We start from the raw sequence: 20388 nt of genomic DNA, 5'->3' as shown, positions 1-20388 counted from the left end.
AAATATAGCTTTTGATCTCGTTATATCCCTCTAAATAAAGAGAACACAGGTTTAAAGCTGTTTTGACCTTTGGTTTTTGCAACTTTACACAGCAGAGAAAAATACACTGTACTGAACAGAGCGAAATGTGTGGCATCCGGCGGGTTCATGGTACAAGGCGTGATCCCCTGCTTTATCTGCCGGCGGCTTTGTGGTTGTCAACATTTTAATGGCAACATCTAAACGGAGCCATATGTCCTATCAGTATGATCATTTATATCTGGTACCATAACTGACATGCATATCATTTGGAGTGTGCTCCCTGCCGCCGTTGGATAAGCAGCTGCAGCAGCAAGTCGTATACTACTAGCTCACTCATTTGTTACATAGTTTAATTCTTAATTTCTTTGCGTGTTTTTGGTACTTGCATTGTTTGATACATAAATTTCGGGCGTATTATAGTATTTGAGAGTTGTAGCATCGCGTTTTAGTACCTGAAAAGTGTAAATTCGCGTAGTCGTTTGTCTTCTGTTTTTGTTTTGAACGGCCAGTGTCGGTTGGTCACAGTCAGTGTGCTCCCTGCCGCCGTTGGATAAGCAGCTGCAGCAGCAAGTCGTATACTCCTAGCTCACTCATTTGTTACATAGTTTAATTCTTAATTTCTTTGCGTGTTTTTGGTACTTGCATTGTTTAATTCATAAATTTCGGGCGTATTATAGTATTTGAGAGTTGTAGCATCGCGTTTTAGTACCTGAATAGTGTAAAATCGCGTAGTCTCCTTCCGCCGTCGAGCAGTGTGTCAGCAGTGCGCAAGTAGCAGCATTACTGCATTTATTAGGCAATCTTGTATTTTAATAACCGTTTAAATTTTGTTGATTTGTTTGCGCTCTCTGTAGATTAGTTCAGACGTTCTTTGCAAAACAGTTTTTAGCATGGATAGGGACTGCAACTGCTGTGTTCGGATGCAGGCTGAGTTGGCATCCCTTCGCTCCCAGCTTCAGGCAGTGTTGGCTTCGGTCACACAGCTTGAGGCTGTTGCCAATGGGCATCACTGTGGGGGTCCGGATGGGGGTTTGTCGGGGACGGCCAGCTCGTCCCACGCATCCCCCGATCGGACTAAGACTGTGGTTGCCCGGGATACTGCCCGCATTGAGGCTGATCCCTCACCTGTGGTAGAGTGGGAGGTCGTCTCAAGGTGTGGCAGGGGGCGAAAGACATTCCGGAGGGCTGAACGGAAGGCCTCTCCAGTTTGTCTGACGAACCGGTTTCAGGCTCTGTCTCAGGCTGATACTGATCTTCGGCCTGACATGGCTGCTTGTCCTGTTCCAGAGGTTGCCCCTCAGTCTGCAAGATCCGGGCGGTCGCAGAGGGTGGGCTTACTGGTAGTTGGGAGCTCCAACGTCAGGCGCGTAATGGGGCCCCTTAGGGAAATGGCAGCAAGAGAGGGGAAGAAAACCAATGTGCACTCCGTGTGCATACCGGGGGGAGTCATTCCAGATGTGGAAAGGGTTCTTCCGGATGCCATGAAGGGTACAGGGTGCACCCATCTGCAGGTGGTCGCTCATGTCGGCACCAATGATGTGTGTCGCTATGGATCGGAGGAAATCCTCTCTGGCTTCCGGCGGCTATCTGATTTGGTGAAGACTGCCAGTCTCGCTAGCGGGATGAAGGCAGAGCTCACCATCTGCAGCATCGTCGACAGGACTGACTGCGGACCTTTGGTACAGAGCCGAGTGGAGGGTCTGAATCAGAGGCTGAGACGGTTCTGCGACCATGTGGGCGGCAGATTCCTCGACTTGCGCCATAGGATGGTGGGGTTTCGGGTTCCGCTGGATAGGTCAGGAGTCCACTACACGCAACAAGCGGCTACACGGGTAGCAGGGGTTGTGTGGCGTGGGCTGGGCGGTTTTTTAGGATAGATGGCCTTGGGCAAGTACAGAAAGGGCAACAGCCTCAACGGGTGCGGGGCGAAGTCAGGACATGCGGGGACCAAGCAGCAATCGGTATTGTAATTGTCAACTGTCGAAGCTGCGTTGGTAAAGTACCGGAACTTCAAGCGCTGATAGAAAGCACCGAAGCTGAAATCGTTATAGGTACAGAAAGCTGGCTTAAGCCAGAGATAAATTCTGCCGAAATTTTTACAAAGGTACAGACGGTGTTTAGGAAGGATAGATTGCATGCAACCGGTGGTGGAGTGTTCGTCGCTGTTAGTAGTAGTTTACCCTGTAGTGAAGTAGAAGTGGATAGTTCCTGTGAATTATTATGGGTGGAGGTTACACTCAACAACCGAGCTACGTTAATAATTGGCTCCTTTTACCGATCTCCCGACTCAGCAGCGTTAGTGGCAGAGCAACTGAGAGAAAATTTGGAATACATTTCACATAAAATTCCTCAGCATGTTATAGTCTTAGGTGGAGATTTCAATTTACCAGATATAGACTGGGACACTCAGATGTTTAGGACGGGTGGTAGGGACAGAGCATCGAGTGACATTATACTGAGTGCACTATCCGAAAATTACCTCGAGCAATTAAACAGAGAACCGACTCGTGGAGATAACATCTTGGACCTACTGATAACAAACAGACCGGAACTTTTCGACTCTGTAAGTGCAGAACAGGGAATCAGTGATCATAAGGCCGTTACAGCATCCCTGAATATGGAAGTTAATAGGAATATAAAAAAAGGGAGGAAGGTTTATCTGTTTAGCAAGAGTAATAGAAGGCAGATTTCAGACTACCTAACAGATCAAAACGAAAATTTCTGTTCCGACACTGATAATGTTGAGTGTTTATGGAAAAAGTTCAAGGCAATTGTAAAATGCGTTTTAGACAGGCACGTGCCGAGTAAAACTGTGAGGGACGGGAAAAACCCACCGTGGTACAACAACGAAGTTAGGAAACTACTGCGAAAGCAAAGATAGCTTCACTGCAAGTTTAAACGCAGCCAAAACCTCTCAGACAAACAGAAGCTAAGCGATGTCAAAGTTGGTGTAAGGAGGGCTATGCGAGAAGCGTTCAGTGAATTCGAAAGTAAAATTCTATGTACCGACTTTACAGAAAATCCTAGGAAGTTCTGGTCTTACGTTAAATCAGTAAGTGGCTCGAAACAGCATATCCAGACACTCCGGGATGATGATGGCATTGAAACAGAGGATGACACGCGTAAGGCTGAAATACTAAACACCTTTTTCCAAAGCTGTTTCACAGAGGAAGACCGCACTGCAGTTCCTTCTCTAAATCCTCGCACAAACGAAAAAATGGCTGACATCGAAATAAGTGTCCAAGGAATAGAAAAGCAACTGGAATCACTCAACAGAGGAAAGTCCACTGGACCTGACGGGATACCAATTCGATTCTACACAGAGTACGCGAAAGAACTTCCCCCCTTCTAACAGCCGTGTACCGCAAGTCTCTAGAGGAACGGAGGGTTCCAAATGATTGGAAAAGAGCACAGGTAGTCCCAGTCTTCAAGAAGGGTCGTCGAGCAGATGCGCAAAACTATAGACCTATATCTCTGACGTCGATCTGTTGTAGAATTTTAGAACATGTTTTTTGCTCGAGTATCATGTCGTTTTTGGAAACCCAGAATCTACTATGTAGGAATCAACATGGATTCCGGAAACAGCGATCGTGTGAGACCCAACTCGCGTTATTTGTTCATGAGACCCAGAAAATATTAGATACAGGCTCCCAGGTAAATGCTATTTTTCTTGACTTCCGGAAGGCGTTCGATACAGTTCCGCACTGTCGCCTGATAAACAAAGTAAGAGCCTACGGAATATCAGACCATCTGTGTGGCTGGATTGAAGAGTTTTTAGCAAACAGAACACAGCATGTTGTTATCAATGGAGGGACGTCTACAGACGTTAAAGTAACCTCTGGCGTGCCACAGGGGAGTGTTATGGGACCATTGCTTTTCACAATATATATAAATGACCTAGTAGATAGTGTCGGAAGTTCCATGCGGCTTTTCGCGGATGATGCTGTAGTATACAGAGAAGTTGCAGCATTAGAAAATTGTAGCGAAATGCAGGAAGATCTGCAGAGGATAGGCACTTGGTGCAGGGAGTGGCAACTGTCCCTTAACATAGACAAATGTAATGTATTGCGAATACATAGAAAGAAGGATCCTTTATTGTATGATTATATGATAGCGGAAAAAACACTGGTAGCAGTTACTTCTGTAAAATATCTGGGAGTATGCGTGCGGAACGATTTGAAGTGGAATGATCATATAAAATTAATTGTTGGTAAGGCGGGTACCAGGTTGAGATTCATTGGGAGAGTGCTTAGAAAATGTAGTCCATCAACAAAGGAGGTGGATTACAAAACACTCGTTCGACCTATACTTGAGTATTGCTCATCAGTGTGGGATCCGTACCAGATCGGGTTGACGGAGGAGATAGAGAAGATCCAAAGAAGAGCGGCGCGTTTCATCACAGGGTTATTTGGTAACCGTGATAGCGTTACGGAGATGTTTAATAAACTCAAGTGGCAGACTCTGCAAGAGAGGCGCTCTGCATCGCGGTGTAGCTTGCTCGCCAGGTTTCGAGAGGGTGCGTTTCTGGATGAGGTATCGAATATATTGCTTCCCCCTACTTATACCTCCCGAGGAGATCACGAATGTAAAATTAGAGAGATTAGAGCGCGCACGGAGGCTTTCAGACAGTCGTTCTTCCCGCGAACCATACGCGACTGGAACAGGAAAGGGAGGTAATGACAGTGGCACGTAAAGTGCCCTCCGCCACACAGCGTTGGGTGGCTTGCGGAGTATAAATGTAGATGTAGATGTAGTAAAAATTGTTTAGCAGCCAAGAACCTTCCCCAAAGAAAATAGTAGTATTTTATAGGATTTATATAGATGACACAGTGCTATTAGTCAAAGATATAGTGAACATTCTAAACTGCTTCAGTAGTCTACACCAGAGAGTTACTCTACTGGCCATTAAAATTGCTACACCAAGAAGAAATGCAGATGACAAACGGGTATTCATTGGACAAATACATTATACTAGAACTGACATGTGATTACATTTTCACGCAATTTGGGTGCATAGATCCTGAGAAATCAGTACCCAGAACAACCACCTCTGGCCGTAATAAAAGCCTTGATAAGCCTGGGCATTGAGTCAAACAGAGCTTGGATGGCGTGTACAGGTACAGCTGCCCATGCAGCTTCAACACGGCGTATTGTGACGAGCTAGTAGCTCGGTCACCATTGAACAGACGTTTTCAATTGGTAAGAGATCTGGAGAATGTGCTGGCTAGGGCAGTTGTCGAACAATTTCTGTATCCAGAAAGGCCCGTACAGGACCTACAACATGCGGTCGTGCATTATCCTGCTCAAATGTAGGTTTTCGCAGCGATCGAATGAAGGGTAGAGACACGGGTCGTAACACATCTGCGTCCACTGTTCAAAGTGCCGTCAATGCGAACAAGAGGTGACCGAGACGTGCAACCAATGGCACCCCATACCATCGCGCCGGGTGATACGCCAGTATTGCAATGACGAATACACGCTTCCAATGTGCTTTCACCGCGATGTTGCTAGACACGGATGCGACAATCATGACGCTGTAAACAGAACCTGGATTCACCCGAAAAAATGACGTTTTGCCATTCGTGCACCCAGGTTCGTTGTTGAGTACACCATCGCAGGCGCTCCTGTCTGTGATGCAGCGTCAAGGGTAACCGCAGCACGGTCTCCGAGCTGATAGTCCATGCTGCTGCGAACGCCGAACTGTTCGTGAAGATGGTTGTTGTCTTGCAAACGTCCCCATCCGTTGACTCAGGAATCGAGACGTGGCAGCACGATCCGTTACAGCCAAGCGGATAAGAAGCCTGTCATCTCGACTGCTAGTGATATGAGGCCATTGGGATCCAGCACGGCGTTCCGTATTACCCTCCCAAACCCACCGATTACATATTCTGCTAACAGTCATTGGTGCTCGACCAGAGCGAGCAGCAATGTCGCGATACGACAAACCGCAATAGCGATAGGCTACAATCCGAGCTTTTATCAAAGTCGGAAACGTGATGGTACGCATGTCTCCTCCTTACACGAGGCATCACAACAACGTTTCACCAGGCAACGCCGGTCAACTGCTGTTTGTGTATGAGAAATGGTTGGAAACTTTCCTCATGTCAGCACGTCGTAGGTGTCGCCACCGGCGCCAACCTTGTGTGAATGCTCTGAAAAGCTAATCATCAGCTATCACAGCATTTTCTTCCTGTCGGTTAAATTTCGCGTCTGTAGCACGTCATCTTCGTGGTGTAGCAATTTTAATGGCCAGCAGTGTAAATTATCACTGGAACGTAAACTAGCAAATATATCAGTCACCTGGATCAATATATCACAAGACACAGTACATGAACACTCTAAATTTACAGAAGTAGTAGAATTACCAGTATCACAATCCCTGCGGTAATATGTCACACAAGCCTTCACAAGCAAGTAACATATACGAGTAGGTCAGTGCTGCACAGGGCTTATAAAATACCTTTGGACCAAGAAAACATGCAACAGGAAGTATATAGGAAATGATCAAAAACTCCATTTGAAGACGTTGCTACAGCATATATGCAAAGTAGCGTGACTCCGATTTTGCTATATAAGCACCGACATATAGGGAAGGGATCTGCGTGCCATTCATCTCTTTCCGACGTGTGTGTGATAAATGCGGAAGCGTGGGCTATGGCAAAGTTGTTACGCAATGCATCCAAACAGGAGAGTTCTGATATTATGCTTTTCTTGGTGCTGAAGGACAAACGCCAGTAGACATCCACTGGAGAATGGAGAATGTGTGTGGGGCAGGATGTCTGCCAAAGTCACTATTGTGGAATGTTGTGCCAAGTTCTGTGTTGGTCGCTGTTCGACAGAAGACGCCGGTCTGAGAAGCCAGCCTCTTCCGTCACAGAGTCCGCAGCTCGTGGTCTTGCGGTAGCGTCCCGGCTCGATTCCTGGCGGGGTCTAGGATTTTCCCTGCCTCGAGATGACTGGGTGTTGTTGTTTCTTCATCATCATCATGCATCCCCTTTACGGTCGGAGGAAAGCAATGGCAAACCACCTCCGCTAGGACCTTGCCTAGTCGGCGGTGCGGGTCTCCCGGATCGTCCCTTACGCTCCTCATCATCATCCGTCGCAGCCAAATGGGAGACACTCGAGCACGCCTCGTGTCGAACAAGGATGCGCAGCAGGCTGTTCCGGACCTCTACACGCAACAGAACGCGGTGTCATACCAACCGGGCATCTCTAGCGTTGTGCGTCGCTGGGATTATTGCCCTGGCACAACGATTCTGGACTGTTCGGCCTCATAACAGAAACTATTTGATAGCCTCTTATACTGTGAAACGGATTATAGTTGATAATAACTACCTTAATTTTATGGTTGACTGAGTGCTATGCAAAGCGAAAAAAAGTCAAGATACGAATCACACTAAAGAAGAAAAAGATAAAATCATCTACGAGGGCAGTTCAATAAGTAATGCAACACTTTTTTTTCTGAAACAGGGGTTGTTTTATTCAGCATTGAAATACACCAGGTTGTTCCCCAATCTTTTAGCTACACAACACTATTTTTCAACGTAATCTCCATTCAATGCTACGGCCTTACGCCACCTTGAAATGAGGGCCTGTATGCCTGCACGGTACCATTCCACTGGTCGATGTCGGAGCCAACGTCGTACTGCATCAATAACTTCTTCATCATCCGCGTAGTGCCTCCCACGGATTGCGTCCTTCATTGGGCCAAACATATGGAAATCCGACGGTGCGAGATCGGGGCTGTAGGGTGCATGAGGAAGAACAGTCCACTGAAGTTTTGTGAGCTCCTCTCGGGTGCGAAGACTTGTGTGAGGTCTTGCGTTGTCATGAAGAAGGAGAAGTTCGTTCAGATTTTTGTGCCTACGAACACGCTGAAGTCGTTTCTTCAATTTCTGAAGAGTAGCACAATACACTTCAGAGTTGATCGTTTGACCATGGGAAAGGACATCGAACAGAATAGCCCCTTCAGCGTCCCAGAAGACTTTAACCATGACTTTACCGGCTGAGGGCATGGCTATAAACTTTTTCTTGGTAGGGGAGTGGGTGTGGCTCCACTCCATTGATTGCCGTTTTGTTTCAGGTTCGAAGTGATGAACCCATGTTTCATCGCCTGTAACAATCTTTGACAAGAAATTGTCACCCTCAGCCACATGACGAGCAAGCAATTCCGCACAGATGGTTCTCCTTTGCTCTTTATGGTGTTCGGTTAGAGAACGAGGGACCCAGCGGGAACAAACCTTTGAATATCCCAACTGGTGAACAATTGTGACAGCACTACCAACAGAGATGTCAAGTTGAGCACTGAGTTGTTTGATGATGATCCGTCGATCATCTCGAACGAGTGTGTTCGCACGCTCCGCCATTGCAGGAGTCACAGCTGTGCACGGCCGGCCCGCACGCGGGAGATCAGACAGTCTTGCTTGACCTTGCGGCGATGATGACACACGCTTTGCCCAACGACTCACCGTGCTTTTGTCCACTGCCAGATCACCGTAGACATTCTGCAAGCGCCTATGAATATCTGAGATGCCCTGGTTTTCCGCCAAAAGAAACTCGATGACTGCCCGTTGTTTGCAACGCACATCCGTTACAGACGCCATTTTAACAGCTCCGTACAGCGCTGCCACCTGTCGGAAGTCAATGAAACTATACGAGACGAAGCGGGAATGTTTGAAAATATTCCACAAGAAATTTCCGGTTTCTTCAACCAAAATTGGCCGAGAAAAAAAATGTGTAGCATTACTTATTGAACTGCCCTCGTAGCATCCCTTACAATGGCAATAAGCGCTAAATGTTCCAAGTATATTAAAAAATCACACGATAAAAATATACTCTTTACATCCAATAAACTACAACATAAACTAAAGCGTAATGATTACTCATAGTGAGATTCTGGAATACACTTAGTAATATGCCAGGAATGCCCGATGTTCTACCTACGGAAAACAGGCAGAGTTTTCAGTACCAGGTACACAGAGCTCAATAGACCTTACACATGCAATACGTACGCAGTAGCCATTTGGAAATATAGAGGAAAATTTTATAGTACTCCACCCATCAAAAAGAAGTCGCAAAGTTTGTTGGTTCGAAGAACTGGAGATACGGTCACGTCACAAAAAATATGGGGACAACGTTTTAAATAGAAATCTGGAAAGTGATTCAGTGAATTCCTTCAGATGCTTCGATGGTATCACGAAGTAAACAAATAAAATGGTGATACACAGAAATTAGTACCTTTGCAAACAATATATAAGCAAATAATAATTTAGATAACGTCAGTTGCATCCCTCTGCTTGACAGAATCATTTATTTTACTCTGTTAATAATCTATATCTTTATCTCTATTGAATATATGCAAAATTAACCAAATTACGCAACAAAACTCGGAGAACCGTAAAAATGCAATCTTAATTTCCTTTAACACTTGATGACTAGCTTCGTGCCTAAGCTAATTATCAAATCATCCAATATGGTATGCAGTAACATACATTACGACAGCCACATGGTGACCTAAGTTAACTGAATAAAGTTTAGCCCTGTACTGCTTTATACTAAATATGTGTTTAACTAGAATTCACAGCCATGTGGCTGCCGTAAAGTATGTTATTGCATAGCTTATTGAATGATTTGAGTATTGACTAGGTTCGAAATTAGTCATCAAGTGCTAAGGGAAACTAAAAATGACTGTTCTATGCAATTTATTGCACAATTTGCTTAATCAGAATATTTTCTGATATGATGCCTTCCAGAAATCTGGAAATTAGTAGCATATATGTAAATTTAATTTGTGGTGGTTTCTTTGTACGTCTTCTGTTTTCCAAATGTACTGCGCACTGTAGATTGTGTAAGTGAAGTATATTATTTCTGAATTTCTGCATAAAAGGACTACAAGAAAATCGTAAGTGGAAGTTTTATTTTCCAAACTCGCTATTAACTTTACATAAAGATCTAACATTAATAGCAAAATTGTGAGTGTTTATTCCGTAGAGTTGTGCTAGATATAAAAGGAAATTATGAGTTACAGAAGAAAAACTTATATTAGAAACAAACGTAACACACTTTGTAAATGCGCAAAGCTGTCTACAGCTTGGCAACGGGGACAACGTGATGTCGTCGTGGAAAATCTCTATCATTGGTTAATACTGGGTTGAAATGATAAAAACTGTCAAGTTAAAACGGTTATTCACGTAACAGGCGCCTTCGTTAAACTACAGTGTAATGTGAAACTGCCAGCACCGCATGAAAAACGAAAACAAAAATTATCGCATTAACTGAAAGTCAAAGAACTGCAATAACGTTGACGGCGAGAGCGTAAATGGTGGTAGCTGGTTCGAAACAAATGCCTCCTGTAACCTTGGCAAAGAAACGTACTACCAATAATGGAGCAATGTGGAGCGGTGGAGAGACGGAGTCACTTTCGGAACGGGACGTTTCAAAGCTCCGTCCTACGATCCACCTTTAAGTTTTCTGTGCTCTGCCTAAGCTTCCTGAGACAAATTCAGCTACACTTCCTTTGAGGACTACGTCTATAGAGTTTTATCAGTCCGAGCTTATGTCTCGCCTGTGGATGTTAAACAATAATATTCCGTTCTTCCATTTCGTACAAGAAACAAAAACATTCTTATTCACTGATCGCGTCAACCCTGGCTTTCCACACATGCAGGGTAACAGCTTTGATTCATCGAAAACCCAGCACTAAGTCATTGTTTCCTAATAGATAGTTTAAATGTAATTAATTACTTCCTATAGGTTTAAAACAGCCTCCAGATATTCTTTCGTTCTCTCCGCATAAGAGGGAAACGAATTCAACTATTTCTCCTAAATAAACGATACCTTATACCAGGGGTCTCCAAACATTTTAGCCTAGAGGCCACACTGGCTTTTCCTCTAAGTCCCAAGGGCTAAGACCTAGGTATTAATTTTCTTGAGGAATAATACTCTAGCACCCCTCGGAACTCCTCGGCACAATTCAGAAGTTTTCGTGACGCTTTTTACTGCTGCCAGTTAGCAGTACATTGCATCGTTCATCAACAGTCGCCGTGCGGAAAACGCTTGGACATGTCAGAACTTTTAAAACCAGTCATGTTAGTTGCTAATTATATAATTCGACCGCCCTATTAGCTGAAAGGTCAGCGTGTTGGAATGCCACGCACAGGGGCCCGGGCTCGATTCCCGACTAGGGTGGGAGATTCCCACCTCTGGGACTGGGTGTTGTGCTGTCCTCATCATCATTTCAACCGCATTGTCGACGCGCAAGTCACTCAATGTGGCATCCCTCTCAGTAAGACTTGCACTTGGCGGCCGAACTACCCGCCTGGGAACACCCGTTCACTGACGCCATACGCTCATTTTTTTTTTTTAATATAAGATCACATGCTCTCAGTCATCGTCAATTCCGCGTGTTTATTGAAGATATTAAGAAAATGACTTACCCTATTATACAGCAGTACGTTGGCTTAGCTCTGGAAACGCCCTGACGCAGTTTTTTGATCTTCGATCAACAATCAAAATTTTCTTGAATGAAAGAGAGGTACAAAACAATGAGTGGTTATGGAAGTTATAATTTTATGCACGTTTAACTAAACACATGATCGAACTTAATTTAAAATTACAAGTGGAAAACCAGCTACTTTGTGATTTGTTCACTCATATTATATCCTTTCGACAAAAAATTGTTTTGTTTCAGTCTCAATTGAATAAAAAATGGTTCACATATTTTAATACATGCCAAACATTGTCATCAATCAGAGGCTTAATGTTCAGCATACTTTTCAATTGAGAAATTGATTACTTTAAAGAAAAAATTGTCTCGTTTTTCAGATTTTGATACAACTGCAAACGATATCAAGATTTTAAAAATTCTTTTTATAACTGATACAGAAACCCTTGCCCCAGAAATGCAAATGGTAATGATTGAGTTGCAATGAAGAGACTTTTATAAAGGTAAATAAATAAATGTAACACTGCTGGAATTTATAAGAGGCTTCCACTCACACAATTTGATCAGCTGCGTAAGTTTACTGCGGGCTTTTTTTCGAATTTCGACAGTACTTACATCTGTGAAGAAACATTCTCAAAAATGCATTATACGAAGCACATTTACAGATCTAAGCTAGCTGTAGAGCATTTATGTCGCTGCTGATAATTTCCACTGGTAAATTTGATCCACAACTGCAACCAACTGTACGTGGGAAGTTACAGTTACATCAATGTCATTAATCATAATTACAGTGTTTGATGTCATTATCTTAATTGCTTATGTATGACGCTTAAGTGCGGTAAAATTTCAGGAAATGAGATATAATTAATTACAGTTAGAATGTTCTATTACGTTGTATACGTCAGCTAATCTATATCTCAATTGCTCATAAAATAAAAGCTATTGATAATTGTTCGTTTATTTTGTGGTTTATTTGAGTTTGTAAATTTTACTCTGTGCGTTGTCACTTCACTTAATGAGCACGATTCGTTCCTGAACCTTGCTCGTAGTTGACACTTACTAAGTTAAGCACTTCTTTCCGTGGGAAAGCATGTAAAATAGGTCAGTACGTTCCATACAAAATAGGAGCGCAAACGAATTTACAATACACTGTTTCTACCTTTTATCTGTAGTACACTACATCCTATTTCAAACTAAAGTTGTCTAATGATTTTTCTATCCCTGTGCTTCAAAATTTCTCGAGAATGGGACGCAGGGTTATCGTCAATTAAATTCGTAGCGTGCATAGCTACTGCCTTATAAGCACCTTTAATGAATTCATGTCAGTTAACGACGACAAATTAGAATTGGAATTCATAAACAGATATTGCAAGGGAAGGTGTTACCGTGCTCTCAACATCGTTGCAGAGACGTTGAAACGTCATCGCTGAAACCCGAGCAGTGGTACGGGTGACAACAGTTGAGGCGCGAGGCGCATTGCAAACAGTACGAGTACAGTCGGCTGAATACAAGTGTCGGAGCTTCTGCGTTATAGAGCGGTAGTACGTAGGCTAACGCCTGACTTAGTGTTCATTTATAGTGGCCTAAGAGATTGATCCACGCCAGAAAGTGATTTTTGATATGTTTGTTTAAGCCTGAATCTAAGTGAAACATTGTTCGTTTCTTACATTTTCTTTCACTCTTGCAAATCGCTCGTTATCGGAGATGCTCGCTGAGCAACGTTTCACTGTAATAACAATAAAAAAAGGACTGCAGGCATTTCTGACCCGTTACCGCGTGCCGGATTGATCTTACACCATCGACGTACCATTAGTTACCTGTGTTATAAGTATAACAATGAACGACGCCTAGATCAGGTGAGATGGCGCAGATCGATAACAATATAGTGGATGTTCGGAAATTCCTGTTACAAACTTATAGGACTTGTAGAAGAGACTGAATACATAATATTTAGAATAGAACTAATGTCTGAAAACGTACGGTTTCCGTTCTAGGACAGTTTCAATTCAGATGAGTAACGCGTCCATATCTGCTGAGGGAAAGAGAAGAGACTGGAAGTTGTTTGTCCTGGTACACAGTAGGGCAGAAATAAGAGTGTGTACTGCATCAGACGGCTACCTGACGTTCCTTAACGTTTAATATACGAGGCTCCTGTAGAGACAGAGGAAGATTTGCTGACACGAGCTCTGTCTGCTGCAGCAGAAACTGAAGAGACACCAAGTGGGATGGAAAGTGTGTACCAGAACATGCTTCGTAGTGTAACATCTCTAACAATGTTGGCGGTCGTCACATCGAGTCGCTATTATGCATCAGTACTCTTCTGTACGCTTAGTATGCAGAGTTCTTTATGGTTTGGAATGATGTAACCAAACAGCGTTTACATAAATAAATAAGAAGTCACCCCTCATTCTGCCAACGGCCTTGTCAAAAGGGCGGAGGAGCGGAAAGAGGTTCAGGGGTGGGAAACTGCCCCTAAAGGAGGAAGAATCAGCAATGATCAACAGCGTGAGGATGCAGAAGGCAATGGAAAACACTGCATTAAAGACACAAGACATATGGCCTGTAATTGAAAAAGTGTCGTGATGATCTATCCGCTGGCGAATGATTCTGGAACAGTCCGCCATTCGGAAGACCGGGAGAGGATTGCCAAGGGGGAGATGACCATGAGAAAAAGATTGAATAATCAACTAAAGGATAACGTTCTACGAGTCGGGGCATGGAATGTCAGAAGCTTGAATGTAGTAGGGAAGCTAGAAAATCTGAAAAAGGAAATGCAAAGGCTCAATCTAGATATGGTGACGGTCAGTGAAGTGAAATGGAAAGAAGAAAAAGATTTCTAGTCATATGAGTGTAGAGTAATGTCAACAGCAGCAGTAGAAAATGGTAAAACGGGAGTATGATTCGTTAAATAGATAAGAAGGACAAAGAGTGTGTTACAGTGAACAGGTAAATGATAGGTTTGTTTTTATCAGAAGCGACAACAGACCAACACCGAAAACGATACTTCAGGTATATATACCGACGTCGCAAGCTGAAGATGAAGAGATTGAGAAAGCATATGAAGTTACTGAAAGGGTATTAGAATACGTAAAGGGAGATGAAAATCTAATAGTAATGGGGGACTGGAATGAAGCTTTAGGCGAAGGAGTAGAAGAGAAGTTTACAGGAGAATATGGGGTTGAGACAAGGAATGAGAGAGGAGAAAGACTCCCTGAGTTCTGTGATAAATTTCAGCTAGTAATAGCGAGTACTCTGCCCAAGAATCACATGAGGAGGTGGTATACTTGGAAAAGACCTGGTGATAGGGGTAGATTTTAGCTACATTACATCATGGTCAAAGATTCCGAAATCAGATACTGGATAGTAATGAGTACCCAGGAGAAGATACAAACTCAGCTCACAATATAGTAGTGATGAAGGGTGGGCTGAAGAAAACTGAAGAGACACCAAAGAAGAATTAATACGCAAAGAAGTGGGATATGGAAGTACTAAGGGACGACGAGACGCGCTTGAAGTTCTCTAAGGCTAAAGATACAGCAATAAGGAATAGCTCAGTAGGCAGTACAGTTGAGGAGGAATGGACATCTCTAAAAAGGGCCATCACACAAGTTGGAAAGAAAAACATAGGCACAAAGAAGGTAACTGCGAAGAAACTATGGGTAACATAAGTAATACTTCAGTTGATCGATGAGAGAAAGAAGTACAAAAATGTTCAGGGAAATTGAGGAATACAGAAATAGAAGTCGCTGAGGAATTAAATAAATAGGAAGTGTAGGGAAGCTAGGATGAAATGGCTGCATGAAAAATGAGACGAAATGATTGTCAGAAGAACTGACTCGGCACATAGGAAAGTCAAAACAAACCTTTTGATGAAAATAAAAGCAAAGGTGCCACTGGTAAAATCAGAGGAGAGAGCGGATAGGTGGGAAGAGTACATTGAAGGTCTCTATGAAGGGGAAGATTTATCTGGTGTGATGGAAGAATTAACAGGAGTCTATTTAGAAGAGATAGGGGATCCAACATTAGAATCAGAATTTAAGAGAGCTTTGAGGGACTTAAGATCAAAGTAGGCAGAAGGTATAGATAACATACCATCAGGATTTTTAAATCATTGGGGGAAGTGGCAATGAAAGAACCATTCACGTTGATGTGTAGAATGTATAAATCTGTCGACATCCGAAGGAATATTATTCTCACAAGTCCGAAGACTGTACGAGCTGACAAGAAAGGGAATTACCACACCATCAGCTTAGCAGATCATGCATCCAAGTTGCTGACGAGAATAATACACAGAAGAATGTGAAAGGAAATTGAGGACGTGTTAGATGATGATCAGTTTGCCTTTAGGCACCAGAGTGATAATTCTGACATCGCGGTTGGTAATGAAAGCAAGACTAAAGAAAAATCAAGGCACGTTCACTGGATTTTTCGACCTGGAAAAAGCGTTTGACAATGTAAAATGGTGCAAGATGTTCGAAATTCTGCGACAAATAGGGGTAAGATATCGAGAAAGACGGGTAATGTACAGAATGTACAAGACCCAAGAGGTAATAATAAGAGTGGACGACTGAGAAAGAAGCGCTCGGATTAAAAAGGGTGTATACTCTTTCGCCCTACTGTTCAATCTGTCCATCGAAGAAGCAATGATGGAAATAAAAAGAAGATTATTCAGGAGCGGGATAAAATTCAAGATGAAAGGATGTCATTGACACGATTCGCTCATGAGTTGCTATCGTGAATGAAAGTGAAGGAGAATTACGTGATATTCTGAATGTAATAAACAATATAATGAGTACAGAATATGGATTGGGAGTAAATCGAAGAAAGAGGAAAGTAATGAGAAGTAGGAGAAATGAGAACAGCGAGAAACTTAGCGTAAGGAATGATGATCACGAAGTAGATGAAATTACGTAATTCTGCTACCTAGGCAGCAAAATAGCCAATGACGGAGCAAGAATGACACCAAAAGTAGATTAGCACTGGAAAAAAGGGCATTCCTGGCCAAGAGAAGTCTACTACTATTAAACATAGGCCTTAATTCCATGAAGAAATTTCTGAGAATGTATATCTGGAGCACAGCATTGTATGGTAGTAAAACATGGATTGTGAGAAAACCCGAACAGAATAGAATCGAAGCATTCGAGATGTGCTGTTACAGGCGAATGTTGAAAATTAAGTGGACTGATAAGGTGAGGAATGAGGATGTTCTGCGCAGAAACGGAGAGGAAAGGAATATGGGGAAAATACTGGCAGTGAGGAGGGATGATAGGACATCTCTTAAGACACGAGGGAATGACTTCCTTGGTACTAGAGGGAGCTGTAGAGGGCAAAAACTGTAGGGGAGGACAGAGGTTGGAATAAATGCAGCAGATTACTGAGGACATAGGTTGCAAGTGCTACTCTGAGATGACGAGGTTGGCCCAGGAGATGAATTCATGGCAGGCCGCATCAAACCAGTCAGAAGACTGATGATGAAAAAAAGGCGACAAACAAATGTGACTGAGTGGAAATCTGATAATTAGTTACGTTTTTTTTCTTTCGAACTGTTATCCAGTAAGTATTCCAAGTGTCCTACGTCACGTCTAATCAGTTCCTCATGCGGAAGTGGATGTGTTAAACATCGGTATTTAAACCATCGCGGAACGCAAACCGTACGTTTTCGAACATGGTTTGGTGTTGAAAATATTGTGTACTCTCTCCTCTCTACAAGTCCTGGAAGTTGTTTAACGGAAAATTATAGACACTTGAATTGAACTGAAACTTAAGATTGTAGCTACGCCATCTATCCACAATATCATTTCTTCCAAGAGCGTAGGAACAGCAAGATATACAGGAAAACTGCTGTGAAGTTTGGAAGGTGGGAGATGTACTGGCGGGAGTGAGGCTGTGAAGGTGGATCGTGAGTCGTATTTGGGTAGTTCAATCATTAGAACAACGGTCCTTGGAAGGTTCGAGTCCCGGTCTGGACACAGGGTTGTATTTCAGGATGTTTCAAACCAGTGTTTACTTTTATGGGTAGCCTGCTATGAAAAGGTCGTTTGGTTCTGGGTTTTATCTACCAAGTGCTTAAATTTTTAATAAAAGTCTTCATTATTGATGGCCAAAGTCCTGTGTCCTAACGGGTCACCCTCCTCCTCTCCAACATGCCTGGCAAACAAGGCGGGATTGCCGAAGTTAGAGTCACAAACTGTTCCCACAAGATCGAGGAATAAGCAATGATCCATGGCATGAGGATGTAGAATGCAATTGAAACCAAGGCATTAACGACGCTTAAGTACTGTCTACAGTTGGTGAGATGTCATGTTTAGCGATTAGGCATCCATTCGAATCTCAGGGAGGAGACTGTCAAGGGAAATGTAGTCATGATAAAAAGATTCAATAATCAACGAAAGGTTTAACATTCTATGTGGAAAGCCAGAGGTCTGAAAGTGGTAGGGATACTAGAAAATCTGAAAACCGAAATCCAACGGGCCAATGTACTGTAGGTACAGTGGGCTCAATGAAGTGAAATGGAAAGAATGTAACGGTGTCTAGTCAGGCGAATATAGGTACAAGAAAGGAAACTGCATAAAAACTTTGGGTGACAAAACAAATCAACTAATGAATGAGAGAAGGGAGTAAAAATTTCTGGAGAGACAGGAATACGATAATAAAAACATTTAGGAATGAAATAAGTAAGAAGTGCAGGGAAGCTAAGACTAAATGGCTGCAGGAAAAATTTGAAGAGATTGAAAAAATAAATTACCGTCGGAACGATTGGTTCAGGGTGTAGAAAAGTTAAAACCACCTTCGAAAAAGCAGAAGTGTCAACACTTAGAATGCAGGAGGAATTAGGTTTGTTAGACGTAGAGGGCAGAGCCGATAGGTGGAAAAATTCATTAAATATCTCCATGAGCTGGAGGACCTGTTTACTGGAGTGACAGCCGCCCGGAGTGGCCGTGCGGTTCTAGCCGCTACAGTCTGGAGCCTCGGGCATGTATGTGTGTGATGTCCTTAGGTTAGTTAGGTTTAATTAGGTCTAAGTTCTAGGTAACTGATGACATCATAAGTTAGCTCGCATAGTGCTCAGAGCCATTTGAACCATTTGAACTGGAGTGACAGGATCAGAAATGAAAGTCGATTTGGAAGACGACGGGATTGAGTATTACAACCCGAGTTCGATAGAGCTTGAGAAGACTTGCGATCAAAGAAAAAGGCATGAATATTACCTTCCCAATTCCGAAGGAAATTGAACTAAATGGCAACGAAACGACAGTTCCAGTTAGTGTACATATTCAATAACACTGGAGATAACCAACAGACTTTCAGAAGCATATCATTGATATCATTCTGAAGATAGTCAGGACAAATAAGTGTGAGGATTATCGCACAAATGCTGACAAGAATAACATACAAAAGAATGCAAAATAAAACTGAGAATTCCGTAGGTGAAGACCAGTTTGGCTGTATGTAAGGTAGGGCACCAAAGAGGTAGTCACTTGTTAGCGAAAGTAATACAACAGAAAACTCAAAACGCGTTCATAGGATTTGTCGATATCGAACAATAGTTTGACAGTTTAAAATTGTGCAAGAAGTACAAATTTCTTATGAAAACAGGTGTAAGCAATAGGGTAAGGCCGGTAATATACAGTATATACAAGAACAAAGAAAGAAATTTAAGAGTGATGTAAGACAGGGATGCAGTCTTTCTCCTCTAAAGTAAAATCTGTACATCGAAGAATAAATCACGTATAGAAAAGATATGTTCTGGAGATGGACTTAAATTCACGATTAAAGAATGATATCGCCCTTATCGTTGAAAGCGAGGAAGAATTACAGGAAATACTGAATTAATTGAACAATGTACCTGAAAAATAATATGTGCTGAGGACAAACCGAAGAAACACGAAAGTAATGAGAAGTTGCAAAAATGTGGTTAGCTGTAGACCTTACGAGGTGTGGCTAGAAAAAAACCGGACTAGTACTGGTGAAACAATAAAACGAATGCAATAAGGCTGAAAGTCGCGTGGCCTGTCACGTGACTCTCGCTCCGCCTACTGCTCGAGTTTCATCTGCCTCCTGCACTCAGTCTGCCCGTGGCGTCTGTTTTAAGTAGTTGACGTTTTGTCTGTGCGTCGGAAAATGTTGAGTGTACAGAAAGAACAACGTGTTAACATCAAATTTTGTTTCAAACTAGGAAAATCTGCAAGTGAAACGTTTGTAATGTTACAACAAGTGTACGGCGATGATTGTTTATCGCGAACACAAGTGTTTGAGTGGTTTAAACGATTTAAAGATGGCCGCGAAGACACCAGTGATGACACTCGCACTGGCAGACCATTGTCAGCAAAAACTGATGCAAACATTTAAAAAATCGGTAAACTTGTTCGACAAGATCGCCGTTTTACAATCAGAGCAGTGTCTGAGTTAACAGGAGTTGACAAGGAAAGTGTCGAACAAGTTTACCTATTTTTTCAATGTTTGCATCAGTTTTTGCTGACAATGGTCTGCCAGTGCGAGTGTCATCACTGGTGTCTTCGCGGCCATCTTTAAATCGTTTAAACCACTCAAACAATTGTGTTCGCGATAAACAATCATCGCCGTACACTTGTTGTAACATTACAAACGTTTCACTTGCAGATTTTCCTAGTTTGAAACAAAATTTGATGTTAACACGCTGTTCTTTCTGTACACTCAACATTTTCCGACGCACAGACAAAACGTCAACTACTTAAAACAGACGCCACGGGCAGACTGAGTGCAGGAGGCAGATGAAACTCGAGCAGTAGGCGGAGCGAGAGTCACGTGACAGGCCACGCGACTTTCAGCCTTATTGCATTCGTTTTATTGTTTCACCAGTACTAGTCCGGTTTTTTTCTAGCCACACCTCGTATATCCAAATGGAAGACAATGAAGGAGCCGAAGTGAGGGAATTCTACAGAGGA

This window comes from Schistocerca nitens, chromosome 4 (assembly GCF_023898315.1).
Source record: "Schistocerca nitens isolate TAMUIC-IGC-003100 chromosome 4, iqSchNite1.1, whole genome shotgun sequence".
Lineage (NCBI taxonomy): Eukaryota > Metazoa > Arthropoda > Insecta > Orthoptera > Acrididae > Schistocerca > Schistocerca nitens.
Note: the sequence above shows the minus strand (reverse complement) of the source record.